The sequence below is a fragment of the Pantherophis guttatus genome, chromosome 2 (assembly GCF_059756535.1).
Source record: "Pantherophis guttatus breed Tessera chromosome 2, ASM5975653v1, whole genome shotgun sequence".
In the NCBI taxonomy this organism is placed as follows: Eukaryota; Metazoa; Chordata; class Lepidosauria; order Squamata; family Colubridae; genus Pantherophis; species Pantherophis guttatus.
Window position 1 is genome coordinate 89293186 of NC_142064.1, and position 18622 is coordinate 89311807.

The window sequence follows — 18622 nt, forward strand, 5'->3', positions numbered from 1 at the left end:
TGGTTCCAGGGCCTTTCTAGGAGTCTGGGGAGGGCAAAAACAACCTTCCCCACCCCTCCGGAGATCCTCCGGAGGCTGAAGATGGCCCATTTAACAACTTCCGGTGGGACTGGAAGGCCTGTTTTTTGCTGTCCCCAGCCTCCAAGGCCTCTCTAGGAGTCTGGGGTTGGCAAAAGTGGCCTTCCCCACACCCCGGGAGGTCCTCTAGAGACTGAAAATGGCCCATTTGATAACTTCCAGTGGGACCGGAAGGCCCGTTTTTTGCTGTCCCCAGCCACCAGGGCCTCTCTAGGAGTCTGGGGAGGGCAAAAACGGTCTTCCCCACTCCCTCGGAGGTCCTCTGGAGTGGGTGTTTTCACCCTCCCCAGACTCCTAGAGAAGCCCTGGATCCAGGTGAGAAAGAAAAACGGGCCTTCCCCACTCCCTCCCAGGCAGGAAACAGCCTGTTTCCCTACTTCTGGTGGGCCCAGAAGTCCCGAAAATCAGCTGAGCTCGCGTGCCCACTGATATGGCTACGCGTGCCACCTGTGGCATGCATGCCATAGGTTCGCCATCAGGGTTCTAGATAGTCTTCAGATGTCACAAAGAAAAGGGACTAGAATAAGTGTCTGTATGAACATTCACAAGTGCGTTAAATGAGCCATCTTCAGGAAAAGTGTGGTATGTTCCTAGATGCTATAAGGTAAAGGTAATCCTCGCATATGTGTGCTAGTGGTTTCTGACTCTAGGGGGCAATGCTCATCTCCATTTCAAAGCTGAAGAGCCAGCACTGTCCAAAGATGTCTCCGTGGTCATGTGGCCGGCATGACTAAATGCCAAAGGCATACGGAACGCTGTTACCTTCCCACCAAAGGTGGTCCCTATTTTTCTATTTGCATTTTTTACATGCTTTCAAACTGCTAGGTTGGCAGAAGCTGGGACAAGTAACGGGAGCTCACCCCGTTACGCGGCACTAGGGATTCGAACTGCTGAACTGCCAACCTTCCGATCGACAAGCTCAGTATCCTAGCCACTGAGCCACCGCATGTAGGAGGCCCCAATTCCTTCAACTGGAGGAAAATAACCAAGAGCATTTCTTGCTGTGAAACTGTATAGGAAATTTAATAATAAACAGAAACAAACAAACAAACAAATGCTATAGGGGGAATATACAATTATTTGAGGGTTGACCCATCTGCATGTCTGCATTCAAGGTGCCTGTACTTTCTGCTTGAACCTGCCTCCATATCCCCATCTAACACTGATCTGTCTCGTTTAAAATAGATGGGTAACAATGATCTAGGCATTCACAGCTGTTATTTCAGTGCCAGAAGACTATTAGCATATCAAGCTGCTAGATAAAAGGTAGCATGCTGGGAATAATTGTACAGTGATGGAGAGAGGCGACTAATAACTAAGAAAAGCAATTCTGCAATTCTAGAGATTAGATCACTGGGGCTGGTGAATGTTCTAAGAATTGGATTTCTAAACCTTCTACTCTAATTCATATCCTTATATTATTTCCAGATATAACTAGAATCCCGTGTTTCTCAACTTTGATGGCTTTCCCTTTCAGAATCCTCAGAAATGATCATGCTGTCCAGAGGATTCCGGGAGAAATCTGTGTTGAATTCTTTTTAAAACCGCACTATATTTAACGAAACCCATCTTTGTTTATAATGTTATGATCCATGTGGGTAACAGAGGCATCTAGTGGCAGTTTTAAGTTGTCTATTTGTTCCATTTTAATGTATCTATTGAACATTTGCAGAAAAATTCAACTGCGTGAAATTTCATTTATTCCGATTATCTGGGTCAAAGGCAAAAAAAAAAAAGTTTTTATAGGTTAATTCCCTGGTTAAAAACTTCTTCTTCTATTTCTCCTTTTTATGCTCATTTGTGTTCATCAGTATGCAGTGGTTCAGCCACATTGTTCAAATGTGCAAAAATGAGGACATGTAAAAATGGAGGCCCAATAAAGATATAATGTTACCCAGCTGTATAATAAAAGTTTTTATATACACATTTGTGGAATTGTCCTTTTTTATATTTTAGAACAACCAGCATTATGAGTTTAGCATCCTTCCCCACTCCCCAAATAGATACACTGAACCACAATTTTGATCAGAAATATGGTTTGAGTATAACCTTGATTAATGAAAATGGCACTAAAAACATTAACATCAGAGATATGGATTTTCATAGAGAAGATGAATATTTTAAATCTGTAGGACACTCCTTTTCCTGGCCACAAAGTTATGAACTGTTAAATTTGCAATCAGATATAAAAACCATCATCTGTGACCTCAGAAGAATTCATTTGTTTTCAATTCAAGATACTGGTCTCCATTGTTTCATTCTCTTATTTATTGTGAAAGAAAAACAACACTTATTATTAGACACCTAAAAGTAAAGGTAATGGTAAAGGTTCCCCTCGCACATATGTGCCAGTCGTTCCCGACTCTAGGGGCGGTGCTCATCTCCGTTTCAAAGCCGAAGAGCCAGCCCTGTCTGAAGACGTCTCTGTGGTCATGTGGCCAGCATGAGTAAACCAGTGGTGGGTTGCCCCCAGTTCAGACCGGTTCGCAAGAACCGGTAGTAAAAACGGCTGGAGACTCCGCCCACTGACCCGGACATCATCGTAAGTGATCTGCGCGTGAGCGATGCGAACCGGTAGTAAAGGTAAGTAGAACCCACCCCTGGACTAAACGCCAAAGGCGCAGAGAACACTGTTACCTTCCCACCAAAGGTGGTCCCTATTTTTCTATTTGAATTTTTTACATGCTTTTGAACTGCTAGGTTGGCAGAGGCTGGGACAAGTAACAGGAGCTCACCCCATTACATGACACTAGGGATTCGAACCGCTGAACTGCCAACCTTTCGATCGACAAACTCAGTGTCTTAGCCACTGAGCCACCACATCCCCTTATTAGGCACCTAGTCATATACAAGTATAAGCTCTTTAATATCTAACTGATCTAACTTACCCTTTTAGATCATTAATGAGTCATTGGATAGAGCTACAATACAGATTTTAGAATATTGTTATTGGTTCCATCTAAGGAATAATATTGTTCTTCATGGGATAAAGGAAGCATCTAAAGCACTTTGAAAATATACTTTAAAGCATTCTTGCCAGAGTACATTTTCAAGGGTTCCTGAGAGCCATTTATGCTAATATACAGTTTATGAAATACTATACTTTATAAATCACTTTCACCATCTGGAAATTCAGCACTGGTAACCTCAAAATGTGGCAATGATCTTAGATGACTTTAAAAAGGAATTCAACAGTTTTGTGAAGGATGCAGTTATCAATTAGTCATGAGACGTAGATAGTAACAATGGCATACTTTTGAATATTTTCTGGCAAAAAAAAAGAGTTGTTAGCAGGAATGTTATCAAACTGGTTTGCCCTGGTGATAAAAAAAATCATTTGGTTTTGTTTTTCCCCAAGGATGGGGAAAACCTTGGACTTTGATGGTACACTGGAGGCAACACACATAGTACAGGCAGTCCTCAATTTACAACAGAGTGTTTAGTGACCGTTCAAAGTTACAATGGCACTGAAAAAAAGTGACTTATGACCATTTTTCACACTTATGACCATTGCAGCATCCCCATGCTTATGTGATCAAAATTCAGGCACTTGGCAACTGGTTCATATTTATGACAGTTGTAGTGCCCTGGGGTCATGTGATCTTCCTTTGCAACCTTTTGACAAGCAAAGTCAATAGGGAAGCCCAAATCATTTAACAACCGTGTTACTAACTTAACAACTGCAGTGATTCATTTAACAAGTGTGGCAAGAAAGGTTATAAAATGGGACAAAACTCACTTAACAACTGTCTCCCTTAGTAACAGAAAATTTGGGCTCAATTGCGGTCGTAAGTTGCATGTGAAGGAGATTTGCTACGGCCCTTCAAAAAGAGCCTGCAAACGTTATCCCAGAAAGACTACCAAGGGTATCCCAATAATTAGGCCACCACTACCATCATCACCTCATTAAATTGCTGAGTAGTTGGAGGGATGTCTCTGAGAATGTGGGTCCCAACGGACTCACTTCCTACTGTTCTGCTTGTCCTACTCTTTATCACTTGACTGATTTAAAGAACATCCCATCTATGAGCTTGTCCTTCTTGGTCACAAATTAGCACAAAGATCAGTCTGATCCAAGAGATTTCCATTCTTTAGAGAAAAAGGGAAAAGGCAACAAATATTGCAGTACGTTTAGCTTAATTCCTCGTGTGTTTGTGTGTGTTTTCCCCCCTCAAAACTGCTTTTGTGTTAGTAACAGATCTGTCACACTGTGATCTGCTCATAGCCTTATGTTGCCTCTTGCATTTCTTTTGTTGGAGGTTCTTTTCAGATATTGCCCGCATTTTGAACAGCTCTATATTTTTATCTCCTCTGCCACTGAATGTTTTGCACATAAGTATGTATCTTGAAAACAGCACGTTGTGGAATAATATCCAAGGTGTGATATTAGCAAATCAAACTTCTATGTTACCATGTGCAATGTGGAATGAGCGTCAGCGGCAGAAAAATAAAAGTGCTTAAATATATGAAAAGCTTTTTTGGGGGAAGGGGTAAAACAAAAGCTCTCAGCCAATTTGTTATTTAAATATAAGATCTTTTCCCAGAAGTCCATAGAATGTGCTCTTCTCCCTGCAGATCCTACAAATAGTCCCTCCTTCCCCATCTAATGAGATATCAATTGTCTTAAAAAAAGAAGAACATCTGGCCCAGCTTTTATCGCTGCAATCAAATTTCCTCAGATAAGTAATTTCCTCAAGGTTCTGTCACTATCTCAATAACATCTTTATTCTCATTCCCATGTAAATCCAGAGTCAAGTGAATACAACCACATTGGTTCAAATGGACTTTTTTCTTTTCCCTTTTCTCCTCTCCATGTTGTCAATCCCCCATAGTCAATTAAAGATTGCAAGTGGTTCCTGAACGAGGCTGATATATTTGCCAGACACCTGCTAAAGACACAACAACTTAAGGTCAATTGATTCTAGTTGGAAGAGAAAACTAGGTGATCCATCTGGAGGCACATTCAGGTAAACTAAATGCAAATGAAGTCATACATCCTTTCTGCCCTCAGAAAGGGCATAAGAATCTGTACCTGCAAGAATCACAGTGGCATTCAGGTAAAAACAGGACATGTTTTATGCACCCAGAGTCATTCTCTTCCCCTCATTGCATCCCACGTTGCCTTTAAAGAATTCAAAAGACAAGTTCTAAGGCCACCATGAACAAATGTTAACATGTCCCCTTAATTATGTTAATAATATCAGGCTTAAATGGCGGCTGAGTAAGTAAATAGACCGTGAATTGGATAAACTAAGGGTGGTTGGAGTACTCTTGGCAGCATCTTAATTGAATTAAAGAAAAATCACCACCTATCTGCAGCTTGTTCTCTGAACTTGCCATTTAGTTCCCAAATGTTTCATTAACCAGACTAGCTAATATCTAATATAAACTCAAGGTAAACCGCTCCTAACTCGATTGCAGAAAATACGACTTCAGCAACAGAGTGGTCAACGCCTGGAATGCTCAACCAGAGTCCATTGTTACACCCTCAAACCCTCACAGCTTCAACCTTAAACTGTCTACCATGGACCTCACCCAGTGGTGGGATTCAAATAATTTAACAACTGGTTCTCTGCCCTAATGATTTCTTCCAAAACCAATTCACCAAACTGCTCAGAAAGTTAACAACTGGTTCTCCTGAACTGGTGCAAACTGGCTGAATCCCACCACTGACCTCACCCCATTCCTGAGAGGTCTGTAAGGGGTGTGCATAAGCACACCAGCATGCCTACCATGCCTCCCTGTCCTACTGTCCCCATTTATTTGTATTCATTTCCTTTGTTCATGTCTAGGTTCATATTCATACCTGCTATCTTATACATGTTTGACAAATAAAATAAAATAAAATAATAAAATAAAATAAAATAAAATAATAAAATAAAATAAAATAAAGTAAAATAAAATAAAATAAAATAATAAAACAAAACAAAACAAAACAAAACAAAACAAAACAAAAATCATCAGCGGGAGTTTTGTAGAAGTGTCTTGTTCTATTCCTCTTTAGTTTATACAGTATATGTCTAGTGTGCCAGTGTGGTCAGTTGGTTGCGTGATTGGCCATTCGTATGGTGCTGCATTTAAAGGGTTTTTAACTTTCATTATTAACTCAAGCAAACAGATTTAAAAGTGTAACATAAAAAGTGTATATACCAAGCAAGATGATACCCAAATCTCTTAACAAGTTTCCAGGAACTCCTTAATAATGACAGCAGAGAGAGACCCCAAGAGAGACCAGTTTCCATAGTACCCAATGCGAGCTTCTGTGCAGAAGCTCCTCACAAACAACAATCACACCAAGGTTTTTATCATAGCCTTTCACTCTGATTTCCTGGCTCTGCTAGAGCTGACCTTGAGTGGGTGGCAATAAGGGATGGGAATCAAAAGTTTGAGACTTTTGTAGTAAGAAAAGCTTTGTAACTACATGAAGATTCTCCTCTTCTCCTCTATTCAATACACAGGAATATAAAAACAAGCAGGTTATTAGCCATGGTGGCGTAGTGACTAGAATGCAGTATTGCACACTGCCAGGAGTTCGATTCCTTCAATCCTGACTGGCTCAAGGTTGACTCAATCTTCCATCCTTTCAAGGTCGGTAAAATGAGGACCCAGATTGTTGGGGCTGACATGCTGACTCTGTAAACCACTTAGAGAGGGCTGTAAAGCACTGTGAAACGGCATATAATTCTAAGTGCCATAAACTCAGAACAAGCTCTAAAATTCTACATCTTTCTTAACATGAAGGAGAAATCAAAGTATATCACTAAAGTCCTCAAAATAACAATGGTCTTCCACATTGCTACTATATCTGCATATCTTGTTTATGAATTTGAATAGATTTTTGGTAGCATCACCTTACAAGTAATACCAGAGAAGAAACAAGAATAAGGGTCTTTTCATATAACATCAGTCAATTTTTTTCTGGATCTCTTAGAAACAAGGTTAAAGAAGTCACACCCAAATTAAGGTCTAGACTAAGGTCTAGTGCATGCCTTTAAGTAAAAAGTCCCTATAAGACAGTGATGGCTAACCTTTTCCGGACCGAGTGCCCAAAGCATGCATGCACAAATGCATGCACCCATGCCTAAACCCCCAAAATCCAATCTGCAAGCATCCCCTGTGCATGACCCCCACCCCCATGCGTACACAGGCCCCTACATGTGCCCCACCCCTTGTGCATGTGCACACACCCTGCATGTGCACCCCCACGCACCATGTACCCGCGCATGTGTGCGCCCCCCCCACAACCCCGCCCCTGTCATGCACCGCAGAGACCCAAAGATCAGCTTTGTGGCGGGAGGTGCATGCATGCACATGCACAGCAGAGCTGAACTGGGGCGATAGCTCGCGCGCCATCAGAGAGGGTGCTGCGTGCCACCTCTGGCCTGCGCGCCATAGGTTTGCCATCACGGCTATAAGAAGTCAGCAAATGAATATATAAATAACTGTATAAAAGATAAACATGTGTCCAGTTGCTTCTTTGAGAAGCTAAAAGTTTGAGTCTTATTATGTTGAAGTTGTAACTTATCCTTCATTGAGTAAGACCCGAATAAGAAAACCAGCTACGTTGACAATTGAGACATCTATCAATTTGATAGGAAAGAGTGGCCAGATGCATACTGTTAATGTCAGGTATAAATGCCCTACCCGTGTCAAGGATCAGCTATAGCTCAGTAGTGCAGGGGTTAACCCAGACATCCAACTGGTCAGCTCCTCCCATAGACCCCTCCTTACCTGAATCCCCGCCCACAGGTATAAAAGGTGGGCACACTCCTCCATGTTGTCCAGATCCTGATGTAACTAGTGATGATGTGCAGAACCTGTAAATAAAAGAGATATATTTAATCCGATGACTCAAGTCTCTTCATTGGGCCTGATCCATCAATCCTCGTAACAATATGGTAGCAGAGGATGGTTGGTAAGGCCCAGTGACACCAAACCACAAGACAAGGACCCATTCCTACCTGCAGAATGGCGACACCTCTGAACCAATGGGAAGGCAACCCATCGGACTCGCCAGGGAAGGTAGGAACCCTGACCGCCCCCAAAACCACCGTGATGGAAGGAAAGGGGGAGATCCAGAAAGAGAAAAGGACTCACCACAACGACCAAGAAGAAGAAAAGCTGCGACTTGACGTCCTGCAGCTATTGAAAGAGCGAGCCGGCGACAAGAACCTCCTTGCCGACCTGCGGAGCTTCATAATCGACCGCGAGGTGGCAAGGAGCGAAGGAGACTCGGACTCCGAACTCGAGGAGCTGGACTCGGTGAGTGGATCACCCAAAAGGGCACCCCCAACGCCCACCGAGCCCCGAAGCCCCGCTCAAGATTTAAAACGGTGGCCATCTTTGTCCACGTGGTCGGACAAGATGGCCGACCCTCAACCAATCGGCAGCCAGAATTCAAAATGGCCGGCGCGCGAAAAATGCCGGACCATGAGACATGATGAAAGTGACCGGGGAGAGGGGACAGAATCCGACTCCGACCCCTGGTACACCCCCAGCAAGCGGCAAGTAGATAAGGCCATGAAGACCCTTGCCACCGCCTTCGGCCCAGGCCTCAAAATTACAAAAGAGAAACCGGAGAGGCCAAAACAGAAGGGAAGGCGAGGAGAGGGGCAACGAAGCACCCACCCGAGAGCCACCGACGCCCGTGTCAGCTCGCCAGCCCACCTACACACCCCAGGGACACCGCGCCTCCGATTGCCCAGGCGGCACACCCCGGACCGCATGGACTGGGGCAGCTACTTACAGCCATCGCCGGAGCTTCAGCGCCGCCAGGATCTTCATTCCGGAGAAGCAGCTGTTGGACGACGTCTTCCGGAGCACACCTGGACCCCCAAGACCGAAGCCGAGGCCTACCCGACCGATAGAGGCCTCTACACCGGAGCCGCGATGAACAGGTCCTTCCACGGCGACGGCGGAGCTGAAATGGACTTCGCGCATGCGCTCTTCCGCCTAGAAGAAGAAAAAAGAAAAAAATTACAAAGCGGGACTTTTAAACTACTGGCAAGCGTTCCCATGCCTTACTGCTGCTATAGGCACATAAGGAACCATGGACAGCAGCCAGCAGTAAGTAATTTTACAAATAGTGCTGGGAACTTACCAATAGACTTTCCCAAGTTGAGAATGGATGGGGGCAATATCCTAGAGTGGTCACAGCAGCTCCAGGTGGTGTTCCTAAAAGAAAACATGTCTCATTTTATTAATGACCCCCCCGGAGAGGCCATGGACTTTAGAGCTGGATTGCATGCACCATAGGGCATTCTATCTTTTAATTGCCAGCATATCCCCCACAATTTACCACTGTATTGGCCATAACCTCACAGTATCAGAAATTATAGGGAAAATGTTTGGGTTATTCTACAGTGAGAGTGTGTCCACTACCACACAAATTTCCAAAGACTTCTTTTCCGCCAGACTTAAGCCAGGGACCACCATGAGTGAGCACCTAGTGTCCTTAAGCGGTACCAGAGCAGAGCTATACCTTAGGGGAGAAGTTATTTCCGACCAAATCATGAAAAGCGTGATAATTAACTCTTTAGATCACTCATGGAATAACTTCTTAACACACTTAGACACCGTCAGTCTAGGAATGCTATCCGTGGAGAAGCTATCCAACAAGCTAATCGCGGAAGATAATCTGAGAAGGAGCCGCCCCGGCCCTCCCAGAGAACATAAGAGTGAGAAGAGAGTAGTCTTCCAAGAGAAACAGCACAACACGCCAGAGTGCTACATCTGTGGGTCGAGGGGACACATCAAAAGGGACTGCCCCAAGAACTATAGGGAGAGGGGCAGGCCAGAGCATAGGTACAGACAAACGGAAAGGCACACATCTGAAGAAAGGTATAGGCGCAGGGACTCACCCAACCCCAGGGACAGGAGAGGGAACAGAGATAGCTCGCACGACAGCAGGACAGGATCCTTATATGGGATAGGGGAGCACACACACACCACACATCAAGACAAAGGCACCAGCTCATGGCTCCTAGACTCGGGAGCCTCCAACCACACCACCTACAATCAGAAACTACTCTCATCATTCAAGAGGGAGGACTTTTCGATCAAAGTTGCGGACCAAAACCAGGTTAAAGTGACGAGCAAGGGGACAGTTACATTGCCAGGCGTAGGGAAATTAGAGGGGGTACTGCTAGTCCCGGAGATACCCCACAACATCCTAGCCGCAGTAAAGCTTAGCAAGGAATCAGGGGTCGAGGTGACTTTTACAAAAGGTAATGTCAAAGTTAGCAAGGAAGGGGAAGATATAGGGAGAGTAACCGTCAACCAAGGGTTACCTTATATAACTTTCTATGAGAATGACACCCACAGCGTGTACACCAGTTCAGAGAACACAGAGGACACTGACCAGGGCAGGACTGAGGGGGAACAGGTAGACGGGAGAGAGATAGATAGCGATAGTAACATGACGCAAGAAACACAACACAAAAGACACACCCAAAGGGGTCCCTCAATAGGCAAACCCATACATGACGACTGCGCTCACCTGCTACACCGGAAGCTAGGGCACGCCAGTTTTCCCGTGGTCCAGAAAATGGCCAATTGTACCGAGGGTATCAAAATAAAAAACTGTCAAAACTATCTCGAGTGCTCGGTGTGCAAATGTTCTAAATTAAAGGTAAAACCCAGACCCAAGAAGTCGTTACGTGCCGCCAAACAAATATTCGACTTAGTCCACATGGACCTGGTAGGGCCCCTAAGGCCATCCGTAAATTATAAGAAAAGGTACTTCCTCACTATAGTGGATGACTATAGTCGATATGGCTCCGTCTATACCTTAAGAAAAAAGGATGAGGCCTTCCAAAAATTCAAGGAGTTTTACAAAAGAGTAGAAACCCAAAACAACACCCGGATCAAACAAATCATGACCGACAGAGGATCTGAATTTCTATCTAAGGACTTCTCCCATTGGCTCAGGTCCAAAGGCGTGATTCACTTTACGTCATCCCCGTTCTCCGCCTTTCAGAACGGGGTCGTAGAACGACGGAACTCCACGCTCCAAACAATGGTCAGGTGCGCCTTAGAGGACGCGGGCCTTGGCCAACACTTCTGGTCTGAAGCCCTGGTCTACTCCAACTACACACTCAACAGAACATGGTCCAGTGTGATAGACAAAACACCATATGAGCTCATGTATGGCAAGAAGCCTCAGATAGCACACTTACATGTATTCGGCGTAACTGCTGATGTACACATACCCAAGCAGTTGCGCAAGAAAGGGAATAAGGTATCCAGAAGACTGAGGTTTATGGGATACGAGCCAGGAACCAAGGGCTTCAGGTTTGTGGACAGCAATAATAGATCTGTGGTATCTAGAACAGCGGCATTCCATGAGCAGGCCAACTGGTCCAGAATACACTTAAACGAGGTACCCACCAAACGAGAGGATAGTCCAATCGAGCAAGCCCAAAACAAAAGCGAGACAGTGGATAGACAGGAAGGGAGCAGGCCCAAGCCCAACCTCCAAGGCATCAAGGTTGAGGGATGGAAAGAGAATCATCCCAAGACAAGTGTCGACTCACTGACACAAAGAGAGGCCAGATACCTGCATGACACTGAGCAGACAGTAGTCAGACCGGTCAGGTCAACCAGAAACCAACTGCCAAGAAGGCTAAATGATTACATGATGCACGTGCACACGAATCACGTTACGCCTAACTCCTACAAAGAGGTACTGAGACTACCCCAGGGGGAGAGGGCAAAGTGGGAATTAGCCATGGCCAAAGAACTGGACAGTCTGAGGAAGCTAGAGGTCTACACCCACACCAAAGTCCCAGAGGGCAAGAACACAATAGGCACCCGATGGATCTTCAAGATCAAGAACTTAGAGGGTGGCCAAAGCCTATACAAAGCAAGATTAGTTGCCCAGGGGTTTGCTCAAAGGTTTCCGGAGGACTATACAGACACCTATTCGCCCACCATAAGAACAGAGAGCGTCAAAAGCGCCTTGGTCATCGCATCCCTGCTAGGGCTGGAGGTGCACCAGTTCGACGTCCAGACCGCCTACTTGCACGCCAAACTAGACAAAGAAATATACATCAGAGCGCCCCACAGCAAAGAAATCAACAGAGGGGACACCTGGTTACTTCACAAGAGCCTGTACGGTTTAAAGCAATCAGGCAAACGCTGGTACGAATGCCTGGTAGAGGCCCTAAAGTCTATGGAATTCACGGCGACCATAGCTGACAACTGCTTCTTCACCAGGAAAGAGGGGGACTCGCCAGAATACATCCTAGCTTACATGGATGACATACTATATATCAGCAAGCACGAAGGGAACCGCAACACCTTCGCCAGCAGACTGAGCGAGCATTTCACCCTAAAATACCTTGGAAGGATAAACCGGTACCTGGGGGTACAAGTCAACCAAACACCAAAAGGTTTCCAACTGTCACAGAAAGAGAAAATAGAAGAGTTACTCCATAAGTGCAACATGGCAGACGCCAAGGGGTGCGATTCACCCATGCAGACAGACTTCCTAAAAAACATGCATGATGAATCACCCGAATTTGGAGACAACACGCTGTACAGGTCAGTCATAGGCTCCCTCCTGTATATCGCTAACTGGACAAGACCGGACATTGCTCTATCTGTTAATTTACTGTCCAGGCACATGAGCAAATCCACCACATACCACTGGGACGCGGTGAAAAGGGTGCTAAGATACCTGAAACAAAGTGCCAATGCATGCTTAACCCTAGAGCCTGAGAAATCCGACAAACCCATCCTCTCCTGCTACGCTGATGCTGACTGGGCCGGAGATGCCAAAGGCCGGAAAAGCACGTCTGGGTACATATTCTACTTAAATAACAGTCCGGTGCATTGGTACACAGGTAAACAAATCTTGGTGGCAACCTCGACCACTGAAGCCGAGTACATATGCCTCTCCAAAGCCGCCAACAATCTCATCTGGTTCGACGACCTACTCGCCAGCGTGTGGAGAGAACCAGCTTACCCAATAAATATCTACGAGGATAACAAGGCCACCATAGAAATATCCATGTCCGACCCTGTAGGGCAAAGGTCAAGGCACATAGACATAAAGTATAAACACGTGAGACAGCTCTCCAGAATCGGTTTCATAAAGGCCATACACTGCGATACCGAAGAACAGACCGCAGACATACTCACAAAACCTCTACAAGGCAAACAACACTCACACTTAGTTTCCAAGCTCAACATTCGCCTCAAGGCACCACACAGTCAGTCAGGATTACAGACACAGGTCAGGCATTTAGAGGGGGATTTGTCAGGTATAAATGCCCTACCCGTGTCAAGGATCAGCTATAGCTCAGTAGTGCAGGGGTTAACCCAGACATCCAACTGGTCAGCTCCTCCCATAGACCCCTCCTTACCTGAATCCCCGCCCACAGGTATAAAAGGTGGGCACACTCCTCCATGTTGTCCAGATCCTGATGTAACTAGTGATGATGTGCAGAACCTGTAAATAAAAGAGATATATTTAATCCGATGACTCAAGTCTCTTCATTGGGCCTGATCCATCAATCCTCATAACAGTTAAGACTATATTTTTCCCAGTCATAATATACCTTTAGGTTCAATGGTCAACAAGTCCCCCCCCTCCGAAAGAAGCCTATTTAATATTCCTTTAAGGCACAAAGTGGCTTGGTGATTAGCCTCATAGCAAGACAATTTATTTCATGTGAGAACCTTACTCTAGGGTGGGATGAAGCAAGTCTCTACTGATTTCAGTATGGGGACTACTCATTACCAGGGATGTAGACAAGAAAGTCGATGGTGTTTGTGATGGTTCTTCTCCACCTATTTTTATGTGCATTGCATGGAAGAGACACACTAAAAAAGGGCAGAGCATTGATCCCACCATTGTGGCTATCTTAACTTTTTTTTTTTACTATATTCTGCAGAAATGCACACTGAATGATCTGCAAAAAACAGAGTTCATTTGAAAGAAAAAGGGAAATTTACTTCTCCTCTGAGGATTTAGCAAAGCTGAACAATACTCCTATAAGTAAAATATTAAGATAACACAATAATTGCTACAAGAAGATGTTGATATTACACAGCAATACATAAATCCTAAGCCTTTAAGTCTAATCTTTCACCAATATATTCATAAGCCTTACCCAGATAACTACAGCCACGGGATTTAAGAAAAGCTACGATTATGTTTCTCTTTTATTCTGTGTCCCCTATAGCATTTATGTGTGGGCCTGCACAGGAGTACTTTTTGTATTTTTTGAGTTTGATTGACATATGTCATCAATTTGTAATTTACAGACAGATATCAAAGACACACAATTTTGGAAGTCTGTTTCTTTTTCAGAGGCTTTCATCTTATCTTAGGAGGCACATGTTGATTGGACTATAAGAAAGTGATATATTGGCCATGAGGGGTGTATTGTCTTTTAGGACACTGGCAATTTTTATGTTGGCTTTATCCTTATTATTGTTGAATTACGGTTGGTAAAACACTCTGGTTTAGGATACAAAAGATGAGCAGCTACACACAGTACATTTTTTTGTAAACTAAAAAGAAAAATAAAGGCACTCTAGGTTGTAACCAGGTATGTGCAGAGATATCAGTGATGCAACAAAGATGGCTTATGAATTATTCTTTTAGTGTATACCGTTTTTGGCCTGACTACAAAGGCATGATGAATTGCAATTTTTTTTCCTGGCTGCACTATCTGTATGTTTTATAAAAATTTGGAATAAACACACAAAATGCAAGCTCAGAGAAAGAATGGCCACTATTTAAAAACTCTGTTTTATTTTACTTTACTTTTACTTTACTTTCTCTTATTGTACGATCAGATGCGTATCTATACCAAGGAGTCTGTCAAAACCTAGGTTAGGCAAAATAACTCAATTGGCTCCAATTCTCCATGCTTACTAAACAAAACAACACAAGTTGTTTTTGTTGAAGTTACCAACTACAGTCACCGATAAACATTTATAACAAGTTTTCTTAAGAATTCAGTGGTGCCTCAATACTCATTGTTAAGAGGCGCAACAGGTACTAAGAACAAACAAACCACATGACTTACCACATGACTTTGTTTCAGCTGTGAAGAAATTTCTGTCATCCCCTTTTCCTACATCAGCGACTTTCCCAGCATGGCCGACTTTCTGTCTGCCCTCTGCCACTATCCCCTGTTTCCTTTTGCAGCAACCTTCCCAGCATGGCCAACTTCCTATCCATTCTCTGCAGCCATCCTCTCCTTCCTATCGCAGCATGTCATGTATCAAACAAACAACAGGTACAACAGTGTTTTTCAACCTCAACCTCAGAACTTTAAATATATGGACTTCAATTCCCAGAATTCTGGGAGCTGAAATCCACACATCCTAAAGTTGTTAAGGTTGAGAAACACTGTTTTAGGGATATGACAATAGCTTTTTATGATCTATATCTTGGATAACTGAATTATTGTCTTTTAGCTCGGGGTTTTTCAAACTTTATCAGGCTGTGGAACATTTTAAAAACTAATATTACAACTCAACCAGTGGCAAAACTTTAGTAACAAAGTGAAGGGAGTATTTTTGTCCTTAGTCTCTCACAGAGTTCTTACAAAATTATGGGATTTTGCCAAAAATAGTTGGAAAAATCTTTCTCTACACTATTCTATATCTACTTGACATTAGCTGGCAAATCTGTCAGATCCATGTTGGAGCCTTTCTTCCATCTTTAAAGCTCTGAGGTCAGAAGTCATACAATCTCTCAGGGCCCAAAATGTGTAACAACTTCACTTTCTCCTCTTCCAGGTATTTATTTAATTTGTTTTCTTCAGTATAAGTAAAAAGTTCTATATGTCTGGAGACAAAACTTCTCATTTATAAAACTGAAAAACAGTTCAGAATTAGAGTAGGAAATGTTTTTTTCTGAAAAGAACAATGATCCCATTTAGCATAAGATAGCTGTTATGTTCCTGTACAGATACAAGAGTTGTCAGAGGTCAAAGTATGAATACCATCTTTAGCAATATGGAAAGTTTTATAGCGTTCAAGACAAATGCAAGTTCAACAGGCAGAAGTATTTCATTTCTTTAAAAGCCTGTTCATGAATCATAACCTTAACCTTCCTGAAATATTTAACGCCAACATGAAGGAGAGTATGAATTTTTTACTGAATCTCTGGTTCAAAGCAAATTAGCATTTCATAACATTTTAGACCTTAAAAAAATCAGATGCCAACACATGCTACAACAAATCTTAATGAAATTGATTTTTTCTTGGATTCATTCTATAGACTAAGCTCGAAGGGTGTTTTTTACTGGATAGAAGGAACTATAAAGAAAGACCACATGGAAAAACAATAATAGAGAAATGGAGACAATAAATAAATAAATCCCCTTCTCATTGTTTTCTGACTAGGGATATCGTACATCTGAATTTTCAGACCACAAGTGTTGAGACATATTGCAAACATATGCCTTACTAGTTGGTTCAAAAATAAATTTGAGCACATTTTATGTAATCCTGGTCATAGGTAATACTGGCCCTTCCAATGTTACTGAATTACAACTCCCATCATAGTTAATGGTGAAGGCTGATTAAATGTATTGCTCGTATATTGCTCATATAATCAAAATTCTTCAAGACTATCTGTCTATCTATCTGTCTATCTATCTATCTGTCTATCTATCTATCTATCTATCTATCTATCTATCTATCTATCTATCTATCATCTATCTATCTATGACATTTATAAGACCCTCCAAATGGAATTTGACACAGGGTAGCTTAGTACAAACAAACAAAGTAGACCATCAATTTTGTTAAAATGAAAACCCAAACCCCATGACTGATTTTTATTAGTCTTGTTTATTACAGGGAATTTGTGTAGTGTATAAAAGAGTATTTATATGAGGTTTGTGACAATGTTGAATCTACTATCGCATAGGTAACATACATAACTGTTGCATATACTGTGACATACATGTTGCTTTGAGAACTTCTACACCAGAAACAAATTCCTTGTGTGTCTAATCACACTTGGCCAAATAAAGCTATTCTATTCTATTCTATTCTATTCTATTCTATTCTATTCTATTCTATTCTATTCTATTCTATTCTATTCTATTCTATTCTACCCTACCCTACCCTACCCTACTCTACCCTACCCTGCTTTTCCATAGACGCCTTGAGGAATTAATGTTACATGTTGAGCTCTAGTTATATGATCCAATTATTTAAATGAGAGTGAAGATGTAATGGCTGATGTTTTCATACCAATACAGGTCATTCTTGAACCATTTCTATATGATAATTGTTAATTTTTACTTTATTTTTATTTTATTAGATTGTCAATGTGCTAGAGACTAGAGTGGACACAAATCTTAGTAAACTGAAATTTAAAAAAGAGAAGCAGTGTATAACCAGCAGGGAATAGCAATAGATTGCATAAAGTGGTACTTTGCTTTGAAAACAAACAAATAATGCAAAACAGACCAATTGCTCCAGTGCTATCTTTAAGGTAAGCACCCACTTCTCTTTATAAAGTTGTTTTGAACAGACACTTTGAGAAACAAAATACTTCATCTAAGATCACCACAGCCCTTATATTTAGCTTCATGTATAACTTGAAGTCTGACTTTTTTTTACCCTCCTCCTTCTTTGTAAAGGATTAAAGATGCTGCTGCCCCAAATCAGCCATCTTGGTGGTGAATTTCAGGAGAATTGCAGTGTGCTGGCAAAGAAGATGTTTCAAATTGGGGGTTATGCACCCCTGACAGAATCTGTGTTAACTCTTCTTAAGTAGCAGAATTATTCCTTGATCATGTGGAATACCAGGAAAGAGAGATTCACCTTCCCATGTTTCCCTTACAGTGTTACAGGTATTTATAGATCCTGAACACATTTCAGCAGTCATAGAATAATAGGGCATCATTTTTTTTTAAAAGGCTTTCATTATGTGTGAGAAGCAGAGAATTATTTTAGCAAATACAGTGTTCAATAAATGCAAAAAAAAAAAGCGCTTTTAAAAATTCTTTTATAATCAGGGTGCTTTTTTAAACCAAAATCTGCTGCTGATTCTGTGATAAACTTTGCTAAAAAGGGACTCCATACCTTCCACAGATTGCTTTCTATGTAAGTTAATGATTAACTAGCTAGCTTGGGAATTTGAAATTTTGATTGAAAATGTACATGAGGATAAAACTCCAGAAAGATTTCTTTTGTCTGAGTACAATTATTTCAGCATTACATATGTAGCAAAAGGATCCTCCTGAAGTGAACTCTTTACTTTAAGACAGGGATGTCAAACTCAATTTCATTGAGGGCCGCATCAGGGTTGAGTTTGACCTCGAGGGCCAGGGTGGGCATGGCCAGGGTAGGCGTAGCCAGCTTGACATCACTCGTGATGGGGATGTCTTTGGTAGGCCAAGCACTCTTCCAGCAAAAACGGGCTCCAGAGCTCCATTTTCAGCTGCAGCAGGAGGCTGTTGCAGCCAAAAATGGAGCCTGGGAGGGCCACACATAGCCTACCTGAGCTCCATTTTCGATGGCAGAGGCACCACAGGCCAGTCCTTTGCTGTCTCTAGGGTGGCCC

At 42.6% G+C, this 18622-nt stretch overlaps 1 long non-coding RNA gene across 1 annotated transcript in view; it reads right to left on the reverse strand.

Annotated features, from left to right (window-relative positions):
* LOC148115182 (uncharacterized) overlaps positions 1–13576 on the reverse strand; it is a 40750-nt gene extending 27174 nt beyond the window's left edge. The window contains exons 1-4 of the long non-coding RNA XR_015732304.1: positions 13446–13576; positions 9179–9252; positions 8825–9030; positions 7810–7895 (exon numbers count right to left, since the gene is read on the reverse strand). This is a non-coding gene — a long non-coding RNA (uncharacterized LOC148115182). The remainder of the gene's footprint in view (positions 1–7809; positions 7896–8824; positions 9031–9178; positions 9253–13445) is intronic.
* Positions 13577–18622: the final 5046 nt, after the last annotated feature.